General features: G+C 41.6%; 1 long non-coding RNA gene across 1 annotated transcript; it reads right to left on the bottom strand.

The window, feature by feature from the left end:
• Positions 1-2,405: 2,405 nt before the first annotated feature.
• Positions 2,406-26,059, bottom strand: LOC148220177 (uncharacterized). The gene is made up of 3 exons (XR_015798945.1): positions 25,971-26,059; positions 9,962-15,722; positions 2,406-6,630 (listed from the first exon to the last, which is right to left on the bottom strand). It is a non-coding gene; the product is annotated as an uncharacterized LOC148220177 (long non-coding RNA).

Genomic DNA, 26,059 nt, shown 5'->3' with positions numbered 1-26,059 from the left:
GCGGCTTCATTCTTCTGAAAGAGGTACTTACTGTCTAAATAAGACAGGAAGCATATATATGGGAAAAAGCGTTTGTGACTGGACTTTATCTTTGGGTTTAGATTGTTGGACCCCCAACTGCCTTCCTTATGATTGTTCCAGATATCAAGGCAGATGGAATCAAACGCATGTTAAGCTCACAAATGGTAGCTGGGTAAAGTGCTCCTACCATAATTACCAGAAAGATTTAAAAGGATGTAAAGCAGTGGGGAAGGATAAGTTTTTTGACCCCTTATTTTTAAGCTGCCCCCGAGATAATTCCACAAGTAGCACACATGTTATCCGTGACTACCAGTGGAAATGGCAACATCGAAATGGAACTCGAACCCTTTTTAATAGGTTCTGGTCCAAATCTAACAAAACAGATCTGGGATGTAACTGCAGGTGGAAACCTCATGTGGGAGCTTGGAAATGCAACTACTGTGATTCTTATGGTGGGGCAACCATTGTTGGGGACCACTGGGCCCAGGAAGTAAGCTGTATTTTGACTCTCCAATTGACCATGAAAATTGGGAAGGTCCCTTTGCCAATGGAACCTGGGCTTTAAAGGGACATTACTGGATTTGTGGCCAACATGCATATCGCAGGTTACCCCCAAACTGGTCAGGAATATGTTATGTGGGGTATATTAGACCACTGTTCTTTCTGCTACCACAGGTTCAGGGAAATCACTTAGGAATCAAGGTATATGATGATCTAATTAGAGAAAAGCGGTCAATTGATGTATCCCTGGCTGGAGGGAGCACCCAAAGATGGGGTGAAGATGAATGGCCACCTGAACGAATCATACAACACTACGGACCAGCCACTTGGAATCCTAATGAATTAATATCAGGTGCCAGAGAACCCATTTATAATCTAAACCGGATAATTAGGTTACAAGCTGTCTTTGAAATAGTAAGTAACCAGACAGCTACAGCTCTTGACCTTCTTGCTGACCAGTCTACTCAGATGAGAACTGCAATATTTCAACACCGGATGGTATTAGACTATTTATTAGCAGAAGAAGGGGGAGTGTGTGGCAAATTTAATGACTCAAACTGCTGTTTGCAAATAGATGACAATGGAAAGGTGGTGAAGCAAATAGCAAAAGAAATAAGAAAATTAGCTCATGTGCCAGTCCAAACATGGAAAGGATGGGAATGGGACATGTTTTCTTGGCTACCTGGTAGACTATGGGTTAAACAACTACTTTTTTTCCTCTTATGTGCTGTAGCAACTCTAATATTTTTACCATGCATGATCCCTTGCTTAGTACAACTTATTCAACATGTGATCAAAGGGATGCAGGTAATAGCCACGCCTACTGATCCAGAGATGGTTACAAAAAGACAGAAATTGATGTCACTCCAAATAATTACAAAACCAAAAAAGACTCAGGAACAAAAAATTAAGTCAATGATAGCTAAAGTTTGTAAAGACAATTATTAAACAATAAAAGAGGAGGGATTGAGAGGAATGTTGAATTTGTCTTTACAAATGAGTTGTGGATCAGCCTATAGATAAGGCTAGCACTGAGAGATAAAAGAAACAATGGGATGGATTGCACTGATTGATGAATGGAAAGAGATATTTGCCTTTACAAACAAAGTGTAGGGCTGCTGATAAATGAAATTGGATATCGAAAGATGAAAGAAGCAACGGGGGGAAAACTATGAATTCTATAAGAATTAAAAATTAAAAGGGAGGGTTATACATTAGAGGGGAATTTCAGGTATCAGGCGTTCCGGGAAGTCTGTGCCTCTCAAGTACCTAAGCCAATGGGGAAAGAGAGAGGGAAATGCGGCCGGGAAAATAGGATAAAAAGGAGGCTGCGTCCTCCGAAAATTTGAGAGATCCCAGGGGAATGTCCCATGGCCTCTCCCTTTATTCGAATAAAGCAAAAAGGACTCCTCTGTCTCCTTTTTGGACATAAACCTCTGGTGTTTCTGGATTAATTTTCCTGACAGGGAGAAGCTATCCCCATGCACCTCATCACTGAATAAATGCATACCTACTTTATAAATCTCATTTCTCATGAGTTACAGAGTCTTTTCCACGTATCGGCAGGAGCAGGCAGACCTCCACCCCAGTGTTGGGAAAAAAAAAATCCCTGTGCAGGAGAGGTCCAAGACGAAGAAGCACCACGTGAAGCACCACACAACCATCTCTGCTCCCAACCAGGCGAAGTCTGCCTGAGCCCCAGCTAAGAAACTGTAGAAATCACACCGCTTCCTCCTCAGTCATCACTCCTAAACACTTGTTTCTCTGGCTGGGCCCTTACCGTGGTATGTGGGAATGTGGGGCCGTTTTCTTTTGTTTCCTAATTGCCCCTATTTGTAACTGTTGCTGTTGAGGCGGGCACGAGTAGAAATAGATGCACTACATTTCAGAAGGCTAATATCCCTTTTATTACAACAACCGGCTGTCTTTTATACCCTCTACAAAGTTTACACTTTGTTCATTGGTTACAATAGATCAACATAATGTTGCTTGGTGTAAAACATCTCCACCTCTGTTTGTCACATGACTTTTCTAAAAATACTTTTCCCACCTGCAGGTTTTATTTCCCACTTATCTCCTTCTTCTTCTCATGGTCTCCAGGCAAATGGCCTTGATAAGATTCCTTTCAGAAATAACCCTTATTCATTAACCCTCTCTGGCTCATAGACCAGCTGATAGACCAGCTGTAAGCCTCTCCACAATTCCTTTTTTTTTTTTTTTTTTTTTCAGGGCCCTTGCAAAAATCCAATCAGACAGCAGGGGAACAAAACAAGACTTCAACTTGCAAAAAACCATTCAATTATTCTCATCTTCAAACTTAAAATATTCCCGTAAACTGACCCATTGCAATCTAACAAGTCCTTACAATACATACTCTCAAAATCCTGGCTTCCTTAGCCATGCGCTAACAATAAAAAGGGTGCATTACCAAGGCACATAAAAGATGGATTTTGAAATACCATTACAGACTCCGCAATCCCTTGATGACACATTTGTGGCAGAATAATACCTTCACTTTTAGTTAAATAACTTTTTCTCCACATAGAGTTACATTTTTTGGCCAAAAGACCAAGTCATCTGTCCAGTCACCAATTAGAACTAAGCAGCATCCACTTAACTTTACAACTCGCCGCTGCTATCATAACAGGCAACCAACCCAGTTGCTTAAGGTGTGGACTTGCAGCTACCAATTCAACACCCTTATGCAAAAGCAATTCCTCTCCCCTAGGTACATTAAGTTCCTCTATTTTGGGGCAGTAAATGCTATGTGAAGGGAAATGGTACAAGACACATTACTCAGTACTGCCAACCTCTCTGTGGGGGAGAACAAAAACCCAAAGTAAAGGTAACATACACCAATTTAAATTTGAGTTTTCAGCCTGAGTCAATATCTCCGTTTACTTTGCCCTAAGTGATCATCTTCACAGCGTGTTCTTTAAGAGTCCATGCTTCAATCCACCTATTGACCGGTGTCTCTCATGCATTCTGCTTCAGTTATGGCACCATCCATCCTGTTCCTTCGGTGTGCTCTAAGTATGGCTTAACACAACAAGCAGCAACCCAACGAGGGCCATTCTCTGTCAAAACCCAAGCATATCTCTCTTCCCAATGTTATTAATTATACTGGGCCAGTCCACATTCCAGTAATTAAATCCTTAACCCATACCTTAACATCCTTATGAAAATTCTGCTGTTTAGAATTTAGAGAAGAAAAATGATAAAATATAGGAGACAACTGTGAATCAGGTGAATGACGCAAGAAGTTTATCACATAAATAGCTTTATCCAATCTCACTTGAGGTGATTCCTCTTTACATTCCCCCTTTTTGTCTTTGAATCTAGAGCTTCAAAACACCACGAGCACGTTCAATAATTGCTTGACCTGTTGGGGCATGAGGGATACTGTGGGACACATATTGAGAAAGTAAGAAAATTACAGCCTGAAAAATATTCCAGGCTGGAGCTATTCAGCTCTGTTCCCAGCCAATAAGCTGGTCCAGCTCAAAGTTAGGGAGAATTTCTCCCAGGGTGATAATTTGGTCAGAATAAAAAGGAATTAATAACAAGATAGAACACCTGTTGTGGTGCATGACCAGGCCCTGGGAATGGGGTGTCTTCTCTCTGAACCAATCACCTCTTCTCTACTCTTGGAATTGCGAGTCATGCTATAAAACCAAGTGTTTCTGAATAAACTTGTCTCTTTCTTCCTGTCATGAAAGACGACCATGTAGCTGTGCATGTTATTTCCGCTGCCCTTAAAGGGTTAAAACTCCTTTCACATCTACAGGATACCAGTAGAATGTTCAACCCCCCAGGCATGAAAAAATGTTTGCAATTTCTGTGAAACATATGCTGGACCATCATCTATTTTTATATGCAAGGGAACACCTAAAATATAAAAAAGCATGACAAAGATGACGAATACCATCTCGAGCTGTTTCACCTGCAAATGCTGATGCAGCTAAAGCATGAGAAAAAGTATCAACCATAACTTGAACATACTTTAAACGACCAAATTCAGGCATTCTTGTAACATCAATTTGCCATTCTTGCAAAGGGAGTAAACCCCATGGATTGGTACCATAATATTGCGAAACATGAATCATATGAAAGTCAGGACAAGAAGAAATAATCGACTTTGCTTCATTGTGTCATAACTTAAATTGTTCCTGTAATGCCTGGGCACCTTGGTGAAAAAATTGATGGGACAAAACTGCCTGTTGTAACACATTAGGTACCATTTTGACTGGTATAGCAGCCATGAGGGAATCCACATAAGCATTACCTTCAACAAAAAATCCAGGTAGTGATGTATGATTATGGACATGCATAATAAAATAGAGATGCCTTCGATTACAAATAACAGTCCACAATTTCAACAACATGACAAATAATGGCTTCTCCCTTATGTTATACAACACAGCTTGATCTAAATGTTTAACTAAATTAGCAACGTAATCCAAATCAGTAACTATGTTTACAGGTGTCTTGGTTTAATTTAATTTCTTCAAAAAATGCACCAAATAATGTCTTAGTTTTGATTTGCCAATTTAAATATACTTATTTTCTGTTGTGAAACAGAACCAGGAGCAAAAAAGCAAGGCAGGCCTAAAACTTAAGAGAGTATAAAAAAAAGAAATTGATTGACTACACAAACAAAGGAAAAAAAACAAATTCAGAATAAGATTTTTTTCCAGACTATTTCTTCTTTCCCTCTCCCAACCTTCATAACAACAAAACAAACATACAACAACTACTTTGGTTAGTTTCCAACTCAGTCTTTTTCAGTTCACTTTTGGAGAGAGAAGCCTCCTCTTGATGAAGCTGTAGGGATTTTTTTACAAGAAGGAAGAAAACAATTCTTCGTGGTTTCATTTTCACGATTTGCATCCGCCCGGACCTGCAATCGTGACACTCCTCCCAACTCCACAGCCTTCTCAAAGCTGTAGATGTGGGCCATGTCTTTTTCATGGGGTATTACTTCTATGAATGAAATGTTCCACGGCAAAGGTTCTTTTCATTTCTTTTCTCTGTTCATGCTTCATCCTCAGAAAACTGAGATCCCCTCCTTTCCTCAAGGAAAAGATTTTCAACACAGGTGCTTTTTGGTCAAATCATCTATCAAATGGAACATTTCCAACCCCCCATGTCTTTCTCCATGGTTTATAGGAATATTCAGCACATCAGTTCATACCTACAATCTTACAAAAGGATTTTCAGCCATCTTGAGAACATCTTCTCATTTTCCTTCTATCTGAAAAAACTTAGCTCTTGCTTCACTGACTTCAGAAATCTCTTTATTCCCTTTCATATTCAAAGGAAGGCCGGAGGTTTTGCAAATCTTATCTGAGCACTAAAGAGTTAAAGTTTAACACAACTACAAGAGTTGGGCCAGGCCCAGGCCGGGGTGGAGGGGGGGAGGCGGCTGAGGTGTCAATCAGCCTTTCTGGGGCTTGCTGCAGCCCTACACTGTCCATGGCCACCCCTGCTTCCCAGATAGGGGCCCGGTTGCTTCCCCCAGGCCGCGTGGGGGCTGGGCAGGCCTGGCTCTTCCGAAACTGCTCCGAGCCAGCAGCAGGAACTGGGCCCCCCCCTTAGAGCCGCAGGCCCGTGGAGGAGGAAGCCGTGAAGGTCTTATCAACGAGCCTCTCCTCCTCCCGGCCATTGGGTCCCCTAGTTTGCAAACGGGGCCCAAGCGGCCTCCCAAGCCTCCCCCCGCATGGGGGCAGGGGGGGAAGTTCGGGTTGGTGTTACTCAGTTCTGAATTACCTCCTTTGAAATGTGTGTTCACAGAGCGAACTAACTTTTTCTCATTGGCTGTTGAAGTTGTCCCAACCCCCACAGAGGAAGCTCCCTTAGAGAGAACTTCTCTCTGAGTTTCTTCTTCCCAGGTCAACCCATCACATTAGGATTATGAAACAAGGTAAATGTAAATGCCAAAAATACAGCACAAAGTTCAACCAATTGTGGAGACCCTTGTTGAATCATCACTTTATATTCCCAATGATCATCCTTTTTCCTGGCCACAGCAGCCTTTACAGTTTTCCCTGATCCATCTGTAAAAACTGTCATATCTTCCACTGGAACAGGAGAACAGATTTGCTTCCCCTGAAAAAGAATATTCCTAGTTAAAGTCAAAATAGGGTGAGAAAGAAAATAATATGTTATTTGGCCTGTAAAATAAGACAAAGCAGATTGCAATTCATGATTATTCTGAAAACTCCATTCAAAATAAGATTGTTGTACAGCTATCACAATAGTTTCAGTATCATGGTCTAAGACCTCATGACAACATCTGCTACCTTTGATGATAATGTCTGCAAAAAGTTCATAAAGCCCTGGAGCTGTTTTCCGGGATCTGAATGGTAAAAATATCCATTCAAAAATATGCAATTTATCTTCCCACCCATCATTTCGTTGACACAATATTCCACATGGCACTTCATGATCTTTTAAGATAAATAATTGCACTCCAATAGAAGGATCTATCCTGTTAACAAATTTACATGTCAAACCAGTTCAATTTCGGCTACAGCCTTTTCTGCTATGGCAGTCAAGCATCTCTTATCAGTAGAGGAAGTAGCCCCTGATCGTAATTCAAATAAAGGTTGCAGTTGATGATTAGTTATCCCTAAATATGACCTAATCCAGCCTATTGCACCAACCAATTTCTGTACATCAGTAACAGTTTTAACTTCAATGTCTAAGGTGACAGGTTGAGGCACAATCTGAGTATTGGTTATTATCAACCACAAATATCTCCAAGGCATTTGTTTCTGTACTTTCTCTGGGGCAATAATTAAACCAAAAGTTTCCAAATTTGTAACAGCACATTGTTCAAGAGCTGACAATTGTTCATTTTCAGATGTCAACAAGATATCATCCATGTAATGATTTGTTAGGTTCAGCATGATTTAAAGAAGGCACAGTAAAAGCAATTTTTTTCTTATCTTGTTCAGCCAATGGAATAGTAAAAAAGTAATCTTTTAAATCAATGATAATTATTTTCCATCCCTGTGGAATCGTTGTGGGTGTTGGGAGACCTGGTTGTAAAGCTCCCATTGTGGCCATCACAGCATTTATCTGCCGTCAATTGCGCAAAAGTCTCCATTTTCCTGATTTCTTTTTTATCACAAAAACAGGGGTATTCCATGGGCTGAAGGATTCTTCAGTATACTCAGCTTGCAGCTGTTCTGCTACTAAATTTTGCAGGGCAGTAAGCTTTTCAATAGGGAGGTCCCAGACAGGTTCATCTGTTAACCATGTCAAGGTTACAACTAGACGCTTAAGACCCTGCAGCACAGTGGTCCTTACTGAAAGCCTATAGTGATTTTAACACCCCATTGGGATAAACAATCTCGTCCCCATAAATTATACGGGGCAGTGGTAACATAAGACCTGATGTTAGCTTGTTGGCCCTCAGGATGTTTCACATTAATTACAATAGCAGATATGCCACCTACAGTTGCCCCACCCAACCCTACGACTCCAAAATCTGCTCGAGTGAGGGGCCACGATGAAGGCCAAAAAGTCTGTGAAATGATAGTCACATCTGCTCCCATGTCAATCAAACCTGTGACAATTAAAGTCTCTGGATGATGTCCCCTGGCCATGACAATGCACTGTTCCTCCAGAAGATAAGCTGACATTTTCTTAACCCCAAAATACAAGAGGTGCTCCTGTAGATCCAAACCCTCCTGTGCCACGACTCCGGTCCACTACAATTGGAACACAACTCACAAAAGGAATAAGTTGAGCAATACAAGTTCCTTTTTGAATAACAACAGGAGAGTCACTAACCGATACCATAGCATAAATTTGTCCCAAATAATCAGAATCAATAACACCTAAATGAACATTAATATCTCAATCCCTGCAGAGCCTTACAATTCAGTTTATTGCCTGGATTTATCTTAGGCTTTACTTTTTTGTTCATAATTGCGTGGGCCCTGCTGGAGCAATAGCATGGTCTCTAAAGCCTTTCAGTCAGCTGTCTTCAAGTGTTCTGAAATACACTATATTGTACCGGTTGAAACAAAATTGTAACAAAATACATAATGAAATTATCTTATTAAATTTGTGAAGCAAAATGCAAGCAAACAAGCAAAATTAATGCAATATCATCTGCCCATACTGTGGAATTCCATGTACCAATTATAGCTAAGCTTCAAATAACTGCGGTAGATAAAATTCAAGGTTACAAAACCTAGATAATTAGTCTGCAGTCTGAGCTCGAAGATTAATTACCATTCTACTAGCATGCAAGTAAAACATTTGCAAAAATAATTCCCAAAACTAAAGGGACATAAACATTTTCCACTTATAAATATCTTTAAGTATATAAATTTCTAAATCATAACCTAGCAAAAAACCCACTATCAATTTGGTGTATTTTCATATGGTAAATATTATCAGCATTTCTGTTAAAAAAGGATAGATCTTACCATATTACATACCCACAGATAACTTTAAATCTCTCTAGCAAATCCTATTAAAATCACAAATCACTAAAAGGACAAAGTTAACTTTAACAAACATATTTCAATGCATCTTTTAGACAGTCCGATAACAGTGCATCATAGCTTCAGCAGAGCTGGTCGGCTGCTCTCCAGCAAGCACCGGGGAGGGGGGGGAGGAGGGGGGAAGGGAGGGAGGTAAGGAGGTAAGGAAGGGGGGGTGGGCCGCACTGCGCCAGGGGAAGCCAAGCAGCGCAGGGTTCAGGAGGAGGCAAAAGAGCTCTGATGAGCCGGGGGGGCCTCCCAGCCCAGGGGACCAACATAGTTCTGTGGGTTTTTTTTGTTTTTTTTCTTTCTTCATCCAGTAAACACCAGAAGCCCAATCTTTTTTAGCTGTACCAGCATTTTGCTTTCTGCTGTATTGTGAACAGTCCTTCTCATTATAGTCTTATCTCTCATTGTTCGTAGGCAGAGGAAAAAGAAACGATTTTATGAAAACAGGTGATGTTAAGCAGAGGACCTCTGTGAGCTGAGTGGTAGCAGCAGCAGCAGCCACTACAAGCATCTCCATCAGCTTTTAACTGCAGCAATAAATTTCAAAGTAGATACAATGTAGTTAGTGATTTTGTGGCTATTTTGTCTTCCTTTGTAGCTGCTGCCCATATTGCTCACTCTACCTCCTCCCACGTTTTGACAAAAAAAGCAGTTTGTAACAATAAAGTTTGCAATATCTATTTATCGTATTTTATCAAACTTCTGCAGCTCTTCTCCCGTTTAGATATCATATGCCATAATTTTTTTTACAATGTCTTTCCAAGCACTAAAGGTAATGCTTCTGTCAAATTTAAAGCCATGCCACACAGCCCACAATACCATGCTACGGAGGGCATAGTCCCTGGTTTCAACGCCTCTCCTTTCCATGTGGACAGGACAACCCTTTCTTCATGAGATACATTACTTCCCATTTTTCCCCAGCAGCTCACCTGTGTTCCAAATGCCAAAATTGATTACGTCAGAACCCACTGCTGATTTCCCCACACTCACTGCAAATCTCCTGCAGTCCAACTGCAAATCACGTCCGGCGTCACCAAATGTCGCTGTTGAGGTGGGCACGACATACGAATAGATGCACTACATTTCAAAAGACTAATATCCCTTTTATTACAACAACCGGCTGTCTTTTATACCCTCTACAAAGTTTACTCTTTGTTCATTGGTTACAATCGATCAACATAACGTTGATTGGTGTAAAACATCTCCACCTCTGTTTGTCACAAGACTTTTCTAAAAATACTTTTCCCACCTGCAGGTTTTCTTTCCCGCTTATCTCCTTCTCCTTCTTCTCCTCATGGTCTCCAGGCCAATAGCCTTGATAAGATTCCTTTCAGAAATAACCCTTATTCATTAACCGTCTCTGGCTCACAGGCCAGCTGTAAACCTCTCCACAAACCTCCTCCCCCCGTACAGTCTTTCTTTTGGGTAGCAGATTGCGTTGCAGAATAAGGACTTTACAGTTAAAATTGTAAAGTGGTATGCTTTATTTCCAGCTGCGACGCATGGGGGATATTTCCACTATACATGCGTATCTGGTCAAGACAGGTTTCAGGTTTAAATACACATAGATCCCACAAACCCACACCTCCCTGTCCCTTCTCCGCCTCCTTAGGATTCATATTATAATTAGTCTTCTGCAGTGCCACGTGTCCTGGTGGTCGTGGGCGGGAGTCTTCTGATGAAGTAAAGACATCTTCCTCAGGTGTCCACTGTTTGACCCCTGTCTCTGGGCAGGTGCAGTGGGGGTTTAGCTAGTTCCCAGGTCAGCTTGTTACATTGCTACAGTTGTTTCTGTTATTTCATCAATTGGGCTGCTGAGGGGGTGCCCCCGAGACAAAGACACGACACTCATAGTTCACTGTAACAAGGCTTAAGCTTTTTTTATTCTCTTGTGAGCATGCTTAAATAGGGTGCTCAATCTTTCCCGGGCTCACACAGGTGGTTGTTTACAATTTCTGTCATTCACTTTCTTGACCAATGATACATGAGCTCTTAAGGTCCAGTAGATGAGCTGGGATTTTCATGCAGGTACCTGACCTATCTACACAAGCAAAGTTGTCTGGTTAACTGAGTGGATTTCAAAGTGACAAATGCTTTGCTCTGTATCCAGGCAAATATCTTGGTTTTCATTTACATTTCCTTCACATATAAACCCTAGTTGTCTTCTTATGGCACATGACTCCATATTAATAGTCTGCCACTTCCCTTCAATTTCTCATGCCCATGTTCTATGCTCAGAGGGATGTAGCACAGCTCCTTCGTGGTTTAATCCTAAAGCAACTATTGGGTGAATCATACTTACTGATACGTTGTGTATAGTTAAAACAAGCAGTCACTATGCTTGTTATAGGGTCATAAGTGAAATGAACCAAAACCCACCAGGATTGGAGTTCTCTTTCTAAGTCAGAAACATTATCCCAAACAATTTTCCAAATCTCAGTAGGGAATGTGCCTTCTTCACCTTCCCTAATAATTGAGGCGGCCTCTGATTGCATCCACAACTGTGCTTGTATACAACCTAGGGCTAAAGAAATGTTTTCACTAGCTGTGCCCAAAGCCTTGGTTATTAATTTGCGATCTCGTTCTTCTATGTTTTCCCATTCTGATAATATCTTGGACAACTTCCACTGGCTAGTGCCTAATGCTAATAAAGATGATTGTAAAGGTTGTTGCAAGTTGACTATATCATTACCGGTTGCAGTCAATTTGTTCATTATTACCTCTCAATCCATCATGTTCAAGACCCCCAGTCCTGCTCCCAATATTCCTGTAAGATCTCTTTTTCGTTTGATTATATAAAGTGCACGCTTTTGCACCGAAGTGGTCCATTCCATAAAAGAAGTTTTGAGGAATGAAGCACACTCTGACCGAATGGCAGAAGCATTTACTTGCACTGCCATCTCTACTCATTTCAGGGACCACTCTGGATTGACCAATAGCCTTTGGACCCCTGTCTTTTTAATAGCCTAAGGTCCTATTTTGGTGATTAAAGGCTGAATTGTTTCTTTTGGGATTTGAATAGGTGTGGTTTGGGTGACTATGGTCTCTCCTGGTGTAGGGGTTTGTGAAGTTGTTCTGGTCTCTCTTTTACTTGTTGCAACACAAATCTGAGTTATATTGTAGTTAATCTTGAGTACTGCATTTTCACATCCCGATACTACAATCCTGGATTCAGAACACTTAGTTAAGCATTTGTCACAACATTCAGTACCAATTCAAAAGGGTTTTATAGGTCCTCGGTGTATTCCATCCTGAATAAACATTACTTTGTGTCCTGAGACATTTCTCCCTGTCCAAATAGTTGAATTTGTAATTTGTAACACCTGCCACAGAGACTCACGAGAGTTAAAGTCATAAGCTTTTCCTTGACAAACATACATGCCAGTCACCTTATATACAAGTGGTCTTGCATTGACATCTGTGGCTGCCATGACTATGATCGTGAAAGCCACAGCTTTCCAGGTTGTACTTGCTTGATTTTCCATGGTGACTGTGAAGCCTTTTTGATCCTAGTGTGATGGATCCATGCAGCTTGTTCTCTCATCTTGATCACGGTGAAGGAGGTGAGGAGCACTTGATATGGTCCTTCCCACTGAGGTTCCAAAGTCTTTTCTGTAAGAGACTTTACATAGACATAATCTCCAGGTTGCACATTATGTACTGGCCCATCCAATCTCCTACACTAAGTTCCCACTACATGCTTCTTGATTTTATTGAATTGTTTTCCAGGGATACCATATATTCTGTTATAGTTTCTTCCCCTATTTGTGTTGATGTTCCCTTCTGCATCTCATAGGGTCACACATACAGGATCTTAAAGGGACTCAATCCTTCCTTTGCCCTTGACTTAGTCCGTATGTGTAAGAGAGCTAAAGGAAGAGACTGAGGCCAGGGCAGATTGACTTCTTGTCCTAATTTCACAATTTGCTGTTTGATCAGATGGTTCATCTTTTCTTCTTGATCACTCAATTGGGGGTGATATGGGGTATGTAACTGCCAATCTATACCCAGAGTATTGCTAACCTGCTGAACCACTTTTGAAATAAAATGGGGCCCTCTGTCTGAGGAAATGGCAGGCAGAACCCCAAATTGTGGTACTATTTCTTTGATTAATACCTTGACCACGTCTCGAGCCTTAGCAGTTCTAGTGGGAAAAGTCTCGGGCCATCCTGAAAAGGTATCAGTTAATACAAGTAAATAATGAAACCCCGCTTGTGCATGTTTGAAAGAAAAACCAGTGAGAGACTCCAAGTCAGAAATACAATTTAATAGGAAAAAAAGAGAAAAAATAAAATACATGGAATAGTGCAAAAGAAAACCACTGACAGAGTCAGAATACAACCTGACACCCCACTAGTTAGGGTGGTGGTAGCAGTCCAGATGAAGTGGTCTTGTTGAAGTAGTGATCCTGTAGAAAGGTCTGGTAGCTCTTGTCCTTTGGAAACCAGTGGGTAAGGGCTGCCTTGATGTTCCAAATCTCCGTTTTTATCTAGGTAGGAAATGTTTGGCTCCTCCCCCTGGGTGGAACATTTCACAATGGGATGATGTAATTTTATCAGTTATGCAGTGGGACTCAATGGCCCATTAACAGAAGATATCTTCCTGGAGGAAGGATGGGTTGTGGAAAAGATAAAGAACACTGCCCCACCTGTTTTTTAACAGATGGCCCATTAGTAGAGGATATTTCCCACGGAGATAAGGATCACTGCCCCACTTGGTTTCAACAGATGTTGATAGAATACATACTTTTGGGCACATCTTTACATTGTAACCTAGGACACCATTTTCTTGGCAGTTCCAAAAAATCAATTTGCCATTGTTTCCCAGGTCTATTCCCTCTTCCTATTTGACCCGTTTTGGTTTTTGGAGTGTTTTTGGGATTAGTCTGAAGGCAGAGATCACACTGTTGGGTTACCTGTCTTATGGTAGTATATGAATTCGTACCTATAATGTCCTGAATCAATTGCTTATATAGGACATCTGCTCCCCAATGCTTCTTCCTATGCTCCTCCCTTACTACAGACCATATCAGATGGCTACGTATGAGTACTTTTTCTTCTGGAGTGTAGGCCCACTCTTCTTCATTTTATGTCCCCTCCAGATCTGTGATTAACTTCATTTCCTCTTTGTTAGAATTTGGCTTACCTTCAAGGGAAATTTTTCTATCTGGAATTAAAGCTCCTTCAATTTTTACCTCTCTCCTGGCTGCTTCTTCTGCCTCTCTGTCTGCCAGCTCGTTTCCCTTTTCTAATTTGCTTTTTGGTGTGCTCTGATGTGCATGATTGCTATTTTCTATGTGAGCTGTACTGCCTTTAACAAATTCAGAATTTCTTCTGCATGTCTAATGTTTTTCCCTTTGGGAGTTCAATAGTCCTCTTTGTTTCCAGATTGCTCCTTGGGCATGCACTACTCCATAGGTGTATTTTGAGTCTGTATATATGTTCATGTTCTTACCTTGGGCCAATTCCAAGTCCCAGGTCAAGGCCATTATCTCCACCTTTTGTGCAAAGGTATTGACGGGCAATGGCTCTGACTCTATTACCTCATGGCAAGTGGTAACGGCATATCCTGCATGCCGTCTGCCATTTAGGACACAGCTGCTTCCATCTGTGAACGAGTTCTCTGCATTTTCCATAGGAGTATCCTTCAGATCCATGTGACTTGAGTACGTTGCTTCAATCGTTTCCAAGCAGTCATGGTGCACTGGCTCCCTGGTGTTTCCACTAAGGAAAGAAGCTGGATTGACAGTGTTAGTGACCACAATCTCCACATCATCCTGTTCTACCATTATGGCTTGGTACTTCAGGAATTTCTGTGGAGCAAGCCAGTGCCCGCCCTTCACTTCTAATACTGCAGACACTGTATGGGACACTAGGATGGTAATTTTCTGTCCCAAGGTGAATTTTTGTGCTTCTTGGATGTTTAGCACCACGGCTGCTACCACACGCAAGCATCCTGGACATCCTTTTGCAGTCGTGTCCGATTGTTTAGAAATGTAGGCGACTGCCCAATGGTATGGACCCAAATCTTGTGCCAATATTCCTAGGGCAATTCCCTATTTCTCATGAGAAAACAAAAATAAAGGCTTATGTCATGGAGTCCCAGGGCTGGAGCTGACATCAGGGCTTTCTTCAACTGTTCAAAGGCCCATGTGTCTTGTTTATCCCATTGAAGATGCTTCTGCTCGGTGTTGATTAGTACATACAGGGGCTTAACCAGTAGTCCATAATTACAGATCCAGAGGCGACACCGTCCAGTCATCTAGAGAAAAGTTCTCAGATCTTGTACAGTCTGTGACTTTGGTGTTTGGCATATAGCCTCCTTCCAGGCTTGTCCCAAGGTCCTTTGTCCCCCACTAATCTCATAGCCCAAGTATATGACTTCTTGCTGCATTACCTGAGTTTTCTTTTTAGACACTTGGTACCCTCGGAGCCCTGAGAAGTTTAAGAGACTCACCATCTAGGCCATGCAAGCGTCTTCTGTTTCCATGGTGATCAGGATGTCATCTACGCATTGTAACAATCTTCCCTTCTCAGGTGGGGGTCTCCCAAGACTCAAGATCCTTGGCAAGCTGATTGTCAAATATGGTGGGTGATTTTTTGAATCCCTGAGGCAGCACAGTCCAGGTGAGTTGGGTCCTTCATCCACTTTTAGGATTTTCCCATTCAAAGGCAAATATTTTTTGTCTGGCTTCATGGAGAGGGAGACAAAAGAATGTGTCCTTTAAATCTACAACAGTAAACCAAGTTAGTTCTGGTGTTAATACTGTTAGCAAAGTATATGGATTTGCTACTACGGGATATAAATCCTCTACTCTTTTATTGACAGTTCTCAAATCCTGGACCACTCTATGTCTCATAGGCTTCCAGACCGGTAATATGGGAGTGCTGAAATCAGATTCACATTCTCTTAACAAGCCTCATTGCAAAAACTTTTCTATTTCCAGCTGGATTTCTTCCCTATCTTCTTTCTTTAAGGGATATTGTTTTACCCTTACCGGTCATTGTCCCTCTTTAAGCTTTACCTCTACCGGTGATGCCCTTTTAGAACTTCCTGGCTTCTCAGTGGCCCATACTCTGGGGGACACTTGGGCTATGATGTCTTCACTGATTTCTCCTTCTATGGGAACATAAACTAAAAGTAAACTCATTATTTGAGTGTATGGTTGAGCATCTACCTCCAGAGTAATCTCCTCTTTTTCAAATCTGATTATCGCATTTAATTGTTCAAGTAGATCCCTTCCCAGGAGTGCCTGTGGTGTGTTAGGCATATATAAGAATTTGTGTACACCCATTTGTTTTCCCAACTTATATTTTAGTGGTTCACAAAAATAAGCCTTTTCAGTTTGTCCAGTGGCTCCTTTATCCATAACATAATCCCCCCTCAGAGGTGTTAGAGCTTTGTTTAAGACCGAATATGTTGCCCCCATATCAACTAGAAATTCTACTTGTTTTTGCTCTCTCCCTTCCCTTTGCTTTATTCTAACAGCGGATCTGCTAGGGTAGATCCCTCTGGTTCCTGTCAGTCTTCATTCACACTTGCCACCACCTGTACCCCTTTATTTCCTTTCCCCCCATGTTCTGGGCACTTGTTTTTCCAGTGGCCTAATTTCTTACATATAGCACATTGATTTCTTCTCAGGCAGGGAGGTGGGGCCCCCTTTTTAGAACCTTTGTCCTTTTTCTTAACTACTGCGATCACCTTTCCTTGTTTCCCCTTATTCCCTTCTTTTCAATTACTAAACACTCTCCAGGCCTCATCCAATCATATTTCTAGATTTCTTCCTTCCCTGGGTCTTAATTTCTGAAGTTTATGTCTTATATCACTGGTAGATTGCCCTAAAAACAATGACACCAACTGCTGTATTCCTATGTCTGATTCTGGGTCCAAGGGGGTGTTATGACGCATTGTGTCTCTTAGCCTATCCAAAAACTCAGATGGAGACTCAGAGGGACCTTGTTTGAAAGCATAAAAATCTGATCAGTTAATGGATTTGGGGATGGCCTTCTCTATTCCCTTTGCAATCCACTCCTGATATTCTTGCGATTTCTGCCTTTCTGCTGCTCTGTTCACATCCCACCTTGGATCCTGAAGGGGAAAGAATTCCTTCATATCTATTCCCTGTGTCTTGTAGTGCTCTTCAGTCAAATCCCCTGCTACCTTTAGAATAAACTTTTTCTGTTTCTTTCATTGCATGTAACAGTAACTGTATATCATTCCAATCAGCATTATGTTGTTTTATTATTAGCCAGAAATATCCAGCTATATTTATAGGATCCTTTTGGTAGTCCTTTGTCACTGGTGGTTTTGGAGTCCCTTTGGGATCTCCAAGACTACCTCAGCAGTCCTCAGTGACAGAGCACGTTCTCAAGCCTTGCCCGGATAAGATGTGGCTTGTGGCGCGCTCTCAGCCAGCAGGGTGAAGAGATCAGAATATGAAGAAAGGCACAAATCCATAGACTATTCTATGAAGGCATCCAGTCTTGCATATTCAACGGTTGGGGTTTTTCAGGGATTTTTATATCTTTTGAGGGTTTTACATTTTGCACCAATTACCGAGGGTATTCTACATTCTAACCAATCCCCGAAGGATTTTACATTCAAAGCTAGCCTATAGATACTAAAGGAAAATGAACCACTAATATTATATATAGATAACAGGGGGTCCACTAATGGGGTTTGAATTCTTTTTAGTATTTGTCATTTAGCAATCAGTTTCTTATCTTTTAAGCTATGGCTTTCCAAGGGGCCTGTTCTGGGGACACAGAGAAGCTTTCTTCTTTTTGAATACTTTCTGCTCCCTCCACAGTCCTTAACATTCTTTTTCCATATTTCTAAATCACTGGTATTAAAAGAGATCTTTAGTAACATAATCGTCCCATCTGGTCCTAATGCTCCTCTAAGGGGTGCTTGTAAGACTGCTGGTTATTCCCTAAGGCACATCCTTGTGTGGGAGGACACGGGGCTTCCCCGGGGTGCTGTCGAGGCTCGATCTGGTGCTCTCCCTGGGTTCCCACCTAACTCCAGTGGTTGGGGAGGGGGTCTATATAGATCATCCAGATCAGAATCTTCTTCCTTATATATCTTATTGTTCTGAGTGCACCGTGGGCTAATACTACAGGCTGAGCAGCATCATCTTAATTTATGTGAGACCCTTTTGTTTACCCTTTCCAATGCTAGAACCATGGATCTTGTGGTGGAATAATACCACAATCCCTTTGCCATTCTGGATTGTTTCGCAAAGTGAAAAACATATCTGCATATGATGCCTCATCCCATTTTCCTTCCAGTCTCAAAAATAACATTAACTGCAACATGGTATTGTAACCTGTGGTACCTCTCAAAGGCCACTTTGCTCCATCCTCCAGCTTATCAGAGGCCACCACTGATTACAATATTTAATTGAAACCCTTTTGCTCTCCATTCCTCCTGTCCCTACAATTTCCTTCCATTGATCTAGTATACATCCTAAAGGGCTTCTTTTGGAGACTTCCTTACTCTGCTGGGTTCCCATTATCTGCCTCCTTATTTTTCTTTCTCTTTCTTCTTTAATTTCCATCCAAATCTTTGCTTACAGTGATCTTTCACTTTTTCCCAATTGTCTTCAAAAACATCCCAAACCTCAGGGACCAAATGACTCTTTCCACAGATCAAGTTTACTATTTCACACTCAGCATGAGCTAAGTTCTGATTATAATATCATGACCCCTCCAGGGTACACCTTGGGCATATAGGCTTTTGCCTATTAGATATGCAATACCACTTGTTTTTACACAGTTTACACCAAAGGAGGACCCAGGCTGAATGCCACCCTGTAAGAGTTGGTCGGAAGTTTCCCTAATTTTTGCCTCACTGCCGTCGCAGGAGGACCTCAAAGACCCCCATACGGGTTGATTCTGGACAATGGTTTTCTGGCCTGGCAGAGGTGGATGTTTGCCAAGTGACTGTTTGAAGGTGTGTTGTGTTCACTGGACTGTGCTGTCATGGTACCAACTGAAGCCTGCATGTACTGCACGTCTGCACCTGCCACTCGGAGCACCTCACAGTGGTCCATAAATCTTCCCACCTCTTGGCCAGAAGCCACTCGCTTTGGAAAAGGACTATAAAAGAGCCACCCTCTGGAGAAGACCCTTGAGTTCCCCACGGAGGAAGACTGGTCCATTGGCTGGATCACAAGGACATTTGTCTCATCTGTTGGTAGCTATTCCCCATCTCCCTCTTTTTCTCTCTATACTCTGTTTCCTATATCTCTCCCCTCTATTGCAACTGAGTTGTTAGCATTCAATAAAAATGCATTGCTGTGAGTAAACTGATTTGTCCCCCGCTGTTTGCCCTTTTTTGCACCTCTGAGATCAAATGAACCATCACGACCCCCGCCCTGTGTTGGCGGATAGTGACATTAAATTGGCGTCATGAAAAGGATTTCTGACAGACAGAAGGGGTTGCCAGGTTGTGTGTAGTCCGTAGTAGGGGAAGGACGTATTGCCTCAGCTGCACCTAGAGGGCCACCTTGAAAGGGGTGAGCCTGTCTAGAAAGCAAGGGGGGCAATTTCAGATTTCCTGCAAACTGCACACACCTAGGTATAAAGCATCCCTACACTCATTTGAGGACTCTGTCTTCAGAATTTTACAAATGATCTCTTGGTGCAAAAGGAGAGACTTTGTTGTTGTTGTTTTTTGCTGGTTTTGTGTGAAATTTAACTACTTGGTGTAGCGAAGAGACAACCCGATATTTTGTAACTAAGGAGTGCCTCCCAGGAAGCTCCGGTCTCTTCACCCACACAGGGAAGCAAAGGGGGGCACACAGCGAAAGTTCTGTGTGTGTGTGTAACTTAAGCAATAGACCTCCCTGTAGTGGTTTTTACTTATCCCTTCATAAAATGACTGATAAAGCTGCATTTTATGCTTTACTAGCTAAATATAACACCAGACCATCCCAAGGTGGGGAGGAATGGGCGAACAATAATTGGTTTAATCTAGAAAATGTGACTGATAGAATATGTTCTTTGCAACATGAATCAAAGTTCAAACTGGGCAAAAATAAAACTAATAAAACTATACTCTGCTCAGTTTTGGGAGCTTGTCTTGCAGCAGCTACAGAAACTCGCTCTAAGCGAAGAAGTGAGGTGTTGCAATTCATTAGATGTATCGAAAATGCTAGGTTCCATGACCCCTGCAATGTCCTGTGGTCTGGTGTTGGAGTCAGTAAGTCAGGAGTCTCTCTGATTTCTTCAGAGAGAAATCAGAGTGCAGGGATTGAATTAAAGTTTTTGAATGGAATGAGTAAGTGAATAGATGGAGTGAATAAGTAAGTAAGTAAATGGAATAAGTTTTAAGTGCTTTTAGTGAGTAAAAGGTCTTAGATGCCTGAGAAGTAGTACATGTTCTAGTGAAGGTTGAAAAATATACTAGTGTTTCCTTAGAGGTTCCAGGAACCTAGCTTCAGACATAATAGAGTTAGAGTTAAAAATATTGCTTACATTTTTCAGTTAGAACAAGATAGGCCATGTACGTAGTCTATACGTAGCCTGGCGTGCTAAGAAACTAGAATTCTAATAGGTTAAGAAGTAGTGGTCCGAGTTTGTGTCTTAGCTAGTTGGAAAGTTTCTATAAAATAACATGTATCAGGGAGAGATGGGGCTCTATGCCATGGCTTTATGCCATGTGCATTTTGCCATTGCATTATGCCATTGCTTTGGCCATTGCTTTTATGCCATTGCTTTGCTTTGTTTTTGCTTTTGAGACTGATGTGCTTCTGCAATAAATGACTTTATAGCAACTATTAACCGCTTTGCTTTTTCACAAAAGGAGAAGAAGCCTGACAGTGTGGGTGCCCAAGAGGCACCCGGAGGTTTTGATTAAACCTCACAGTCTGGTCCCTCTCCCCTCTGGCTGTGCTTAGTTGGCCGAGATCCACTTTTCCCCCTCCCCCTTACAGACCCTAGAAAACACCTATGTCCCCTGACCTTGCCCTCTTTTCGCTCCTGGAGGCCCACAAGAAATAAACCTCAGATTCTCCCCAGGGGAGAAAGAGCCTCTTTTGTTATTGTTCACTCACGTCCATGTAATGGATCCCAGAGGCTTCTTCCTAACATCTGAGCAAGTCGGGAACTAGGGTGAAGTCTCAGGGACTGCTACAGTGAGGAAAGCACAATCATAGTTTCTTTACAAAACTTAGTCGAAATTTTGCAAAAATTATTAGATGAAGAAAGGAATGAGAACCATTTGTTACGAGCTGCCCTAAGAGAAGAACGGGCAAAGAATTCAAAGCATGCTGACTCACCAAAAGAAACACAGGAGAAGGAAACTCTTCACATTAATCAAATACACCCTCAAAAAGACCTAACTGATGAAAAATTGTGCAGAACACTGCTACCTCAACTTGCAATATGTGATTAAAATAGAATATGATTATATCAATGATGCACCCCCTGAGCAACCTTCTCCACAGGTTCTGGGAGTTGAGCCAAAGCAATACACCTTCACTAGGCTTTCCCAAGGGTATAAACACTCCCTCACATTTTTGGCCCACCATGCTTTAGCCCAGGAATTAGAAAAGATACCCAAACCTGACAAATGTACCTGTTTATCAATATATTGATGATATCCTTGTGGGAGGAAATGAAATAAAAGTAGTGGGAGATACCCAGCAAAAAATAATCTCCCATTTTGAAAACCTTAATTTGCAAATTTCCTCAGAGAAAATTCAAAAATCTCAGAAAGTGAAGACCCTGGGAATTTGGTGGAAAGGAGGTATGACATTCATTCCACCTGGTACCCTAACCTCCTTAGATCAGATTAACTGTAACATCTTCTCAATAACAGAAGGAGCTGTAAAAAATCTGGCAATACAAGAAACTGAGAGCTTGGCTAGCAGCCATGACAAACCTGCCTTGGTAATTAAAGTAGCCCCTCCTTTCTCCACTGAACAATCAGCAAATTCTTGGTCCACTGATGCTTCTGCCAAAGGAGAGGGAAAGGTGTGGAAATACAGGGCAGTAGCCCTCCATACTTCCTCTGCTGAGGGAGAAGGGAGCTCTCAGGTTGGGGAGCTGATAGTTGTTTGCAGTGTTTTCCAACGTGAGGTACAGAATACCTCTCTTGTTTATATCTACACTGATTCTTATGCTGTGTTTAAAGGAGGTACAGAGTGGCTTCCTTTTTGGCAGCAAAATGATTGGGAAGTTAACAGAATTCCAGTCCACGCTACACGCTGGATGGTTCCATCATTTTAATCTCCTGTCTCCTGGAGGCAGACACTGGTGTGTTTACTTTTCACAGAAGAACACTGAGGGATATGAAGAAGCACCCCCTTAGTGTTGGATGACAAAAGTAATGTTTTCCCTCCCTTCATGGTAACACGAGGTGATGATGTCACAATAACCTGTAAATTAATTGCTGAATCCCTCATCGAACCTGCATACAATTATGGCAGAGGACTTTATGGCAGTGTTTTATACTGTGAAATTCAAAATCAGAATTGCTGGCTAAACTTAACTGCAGTACAATTTTCTCATAAAATCATATGTGGTCAAAACAATACAAAATACTAGGGGGAACTGACGTTAATGTTGTAACACCTACCACCCAACCACCGGTTATGCTGAGTCTGAGAATTTTTGAAATTGGACAGTATGTAATCAGAAAAACTGGCCAACAACAAATATTGTTTAACCCGGCATGGTCTCTTAAACAAATCAAATTGTCGATGGAAAATAATGTCTCAGAAGTTCAGCCAGCTTGTTCACCTTTTTTGAAAACTTCTTTTGAGGGGTGGACAACCTGGTTGTGAAAACTGAATCCTTCTAAGAAACAAATGACAAGAGACATAACCGGTGTTGTGGGAACAGGATTGGGAATTTTGAATAGCATCGATTCAGAAGTACTAATGAATAAATTGGATACCACATCTGGAGATGTAACCAAATTACAACAGCCCCTGCAATCATCCTTAACAGCTTTGGGAACTCAGCAGTGGTTGTTATCAAACATATTGCCAAACTGGGAAAAGGTAAATGTAAATGACCACAAATTGATAATCGATGCTACACAAAATAAGATATCTGGCTCTCAGCTGTATCCAGGCCCAGTTGTGGATGCAGTCAGTTGTTGCCTCAATTATAAGAGAAGGAGAGGAAGGCACTTTTCCTACTGAAATTTTGAAAATAATCTGGGACAGTGCTACTGATTTTGATAGAGAATTCCAGTCCTGGTGGAACTTAGTAAATTTTACCTATGACCCCAGTACAAACACAGCCAGAGCTTTTGTACTGACAATACGCAATGCTTCGGTGCTTTCAACATTCCCCATCATTGCATTAGGGTTGAATCATGACGGAGCTATTCTCTATCCTTTCGAGCATAGAGAATGGGCCCGTCAAATTGGTGAGAAGTGGCAAACTGTCAATTTGGAAACTTGCATTGTCCGGGAACAACAAGGGTTTATCTGTGAAAGCAATGCAATTAGAGCTCAAGATATCTGCTTGGACACAGAACAGAATGTTTCTAACTTTGAAATACATACAAACGAGATTCCTGAAACAGTACTGGTTTATATAGGCAATGGATGTGCATGTTTCGCAACTGCTTGTGATAGTGTTTTCATAGAAAATTTGGTAGTGAACACTAAAAATCATTCAAATCTTTGTGTTTGCAACTTTACCAGAATTGCAGGATGTGACTTTTCCTATGTAGCTCCAGTTACTTCTTATCACCTTTTGCAGTTAAATCACACACTGATCCACCATCTATTGCCCACTCCAATTGGAATGAACCTCTCTCTGGTGAAGCAATTGTTTCTCCACCAAGATCTAATTGAAATTTTGGAAAGGATCAAGAAAAACGGACAAAAACACCTTAATAACTGTTCATCACAATGTGAAAGAAATACATTGTGTTTTGGAAAGAGTAAAGAAAGATACTGAACACAGGTGGTGGGATACCCTCTTTGGGTGGTCACCTACTGCTACAGGTGTCCTGAACAAATTGTGTCATCCCATCATTGTTCTTTTTATTTTGGTTTTAATTGGTTTTGTTTTATCAGCAATCCTATACATTTTGAATTGGAAAATGATGAAACAGTAAACAAAATTGGCATCTGTAATGGATGTACCCAAATCAGTCACTGCTGACATCCCTAATGTTATTGACACATGATGAACTACACAGGTATTTAAAAATAAACTGTGATATTGACTGAAACTGCTTATTTTTAATTGTGTGGTATTTTTTGGAATTAAAATAATTTATTCTTTTTGTAATCAAAAATTGAAAATTTACTTATTCTTTTGTAATCTAAAATTGAAAAAAATTGTTTATTTCTTTGTAATCAAAATTGAATGTATATTTTAATTGACAATTGATTATTTGTTTTGTTTTCCCCTCTTCTTGTCCTTTTCCTTTCCCTTATTTTTTCCTACTTTTCTATTCTGTCTGAATCTGTTTTCTGGGATATGCTACCAACTTGGACAAGTCCTCAAGACTTTGCAACAACGCTATGAAGGAGCGCTCTTGATGACGATCGTGAGTCACTGGGTGGTGATAGAGTTGGTCCAAAGTTTCCCTTGTTTTTGCCTCACGACTGTTGCAGGAGGACCTCAAAGACCCCCACCCGGGTTGACTCTGGACAATGGTTTTCTGGCCTGGCGGAGGTGGATGCTTGCCAAGTGAATGTTTGCAGGTGTGTTACAGAACTGTGCCGTCATGGTACCAACTGAAGCCTGCATGTACTGCATGTCCACACCTGCCACTCGGAGCACCTCACAATGGTCCATAAATCTTCCCACCTCTTGGCCAGAAGCCACTCGCTTTGGAAAAGGACTATAAAAGAGCCACCCTCTGGGGAAGACCCTTGAGTACTCCCCACGGATGAAGACTGGTCCATTGGCTGGATCACGAGGACGTCCATCTCATCTGTTGGTAGCTATTCCCCATCTCCCTCTTTTTCTCTCTATACTCTGTTTCCTATATCTCTCCCCTCTATTGCAACTGAGTTGTTAGCATTCAATAAAAATGCATCGCTGTGAGTAAACTGATTTGTCCCCCGCTGTTTGCCCTTTTTTGCACCTCTGAGATCAAATGAACCATCACGACCCCCGCCCTGTGTTGGCGGATAGTGACACACCCCAATCCCCAACGAAAGATTGTCAGTCCACACACGAGACAGGGAATTACTCCCCTTTGTCCCTGTATACTGGGATTTCTCAGTTCTCTCTTGACTGGAGGTTATTCCCAATCGAAAGCCAGATAACGACACGCTGAGTCTGAGTATATTCCTCCTAAGTACACCTGATTCTCTCTTCTGTCCTCTTCCCTCACAAGTGTCCACTGCCCCCCATCATTCAGAAATTCGCCCGGTTGGAGCTGAAACCATCTAGCAAGAGCCTCCTTAGTTGGTCGGGCTCTCTGGGCTTGAGCTCGAGCCTCAGCCACTTTTGACAACTCAGAAAACTACTGACTGGTTGTAATGATATATTTTTACACAAGAGGGCGATGTTACCACAAAAATGAATACAAATCCAAACCATCACTCCTTTACCAATTAAAAGAATCCATAAAGAAATTTACTTAACTAAATTTTCCACCAGCAAAGGTTAAAGTGTAAACTTAAAACACCATATATTCCACCATCTATTATTATAAGCACAATTTACACAAGATATTTTTGGTAGTAAGAATTGCAGTAGCAAGATTGATAAAGCAGCAAGATCATAGAAAATACTGATGATACCTTGGGTTCTGCTCGAGCTACTCCCAAGCTCGCTAGCGGACACCCCATGTGGTTGGCAGAAACCCCCCTTTTGCCGGCTTTCCAGTACCTTTTCCCAAAGGTCAGCGCTGTATGTCAGACGTCTCTGACATGCTGCCTCTGCGAAGCGTGGGCATCCCCAGTACCTTATAGGCACACCTTGGTCCCTCCTTAATTCTGATAAAACATACCTTATCTTCGGTATAAAGGTTATTGTTCACCCCCGCAGAAAGTGCTCCAGGGAGCGGAGTTCCTCCGGAAAAGACCCTAGGACATCCAC

Source organism: Sturnus vulgaris, chromosome W (assembly GCF_052056855.1).
Source record: "Sturnus vulgaris isolate bStuVul1 chromosome W, bStuVul1.hap1, whole genome shotgun sequence".
Taxonomy (NCBI): domain Eukaryota; kingdom Metazoa; phylum Chordata; class Aves; order Passeriformes; family Sturnidae; genus Sturnus; species Sturnus vulgaris.
This window is presented reverse-complemented; position numbering and strand designations above follow the sequence as displayed.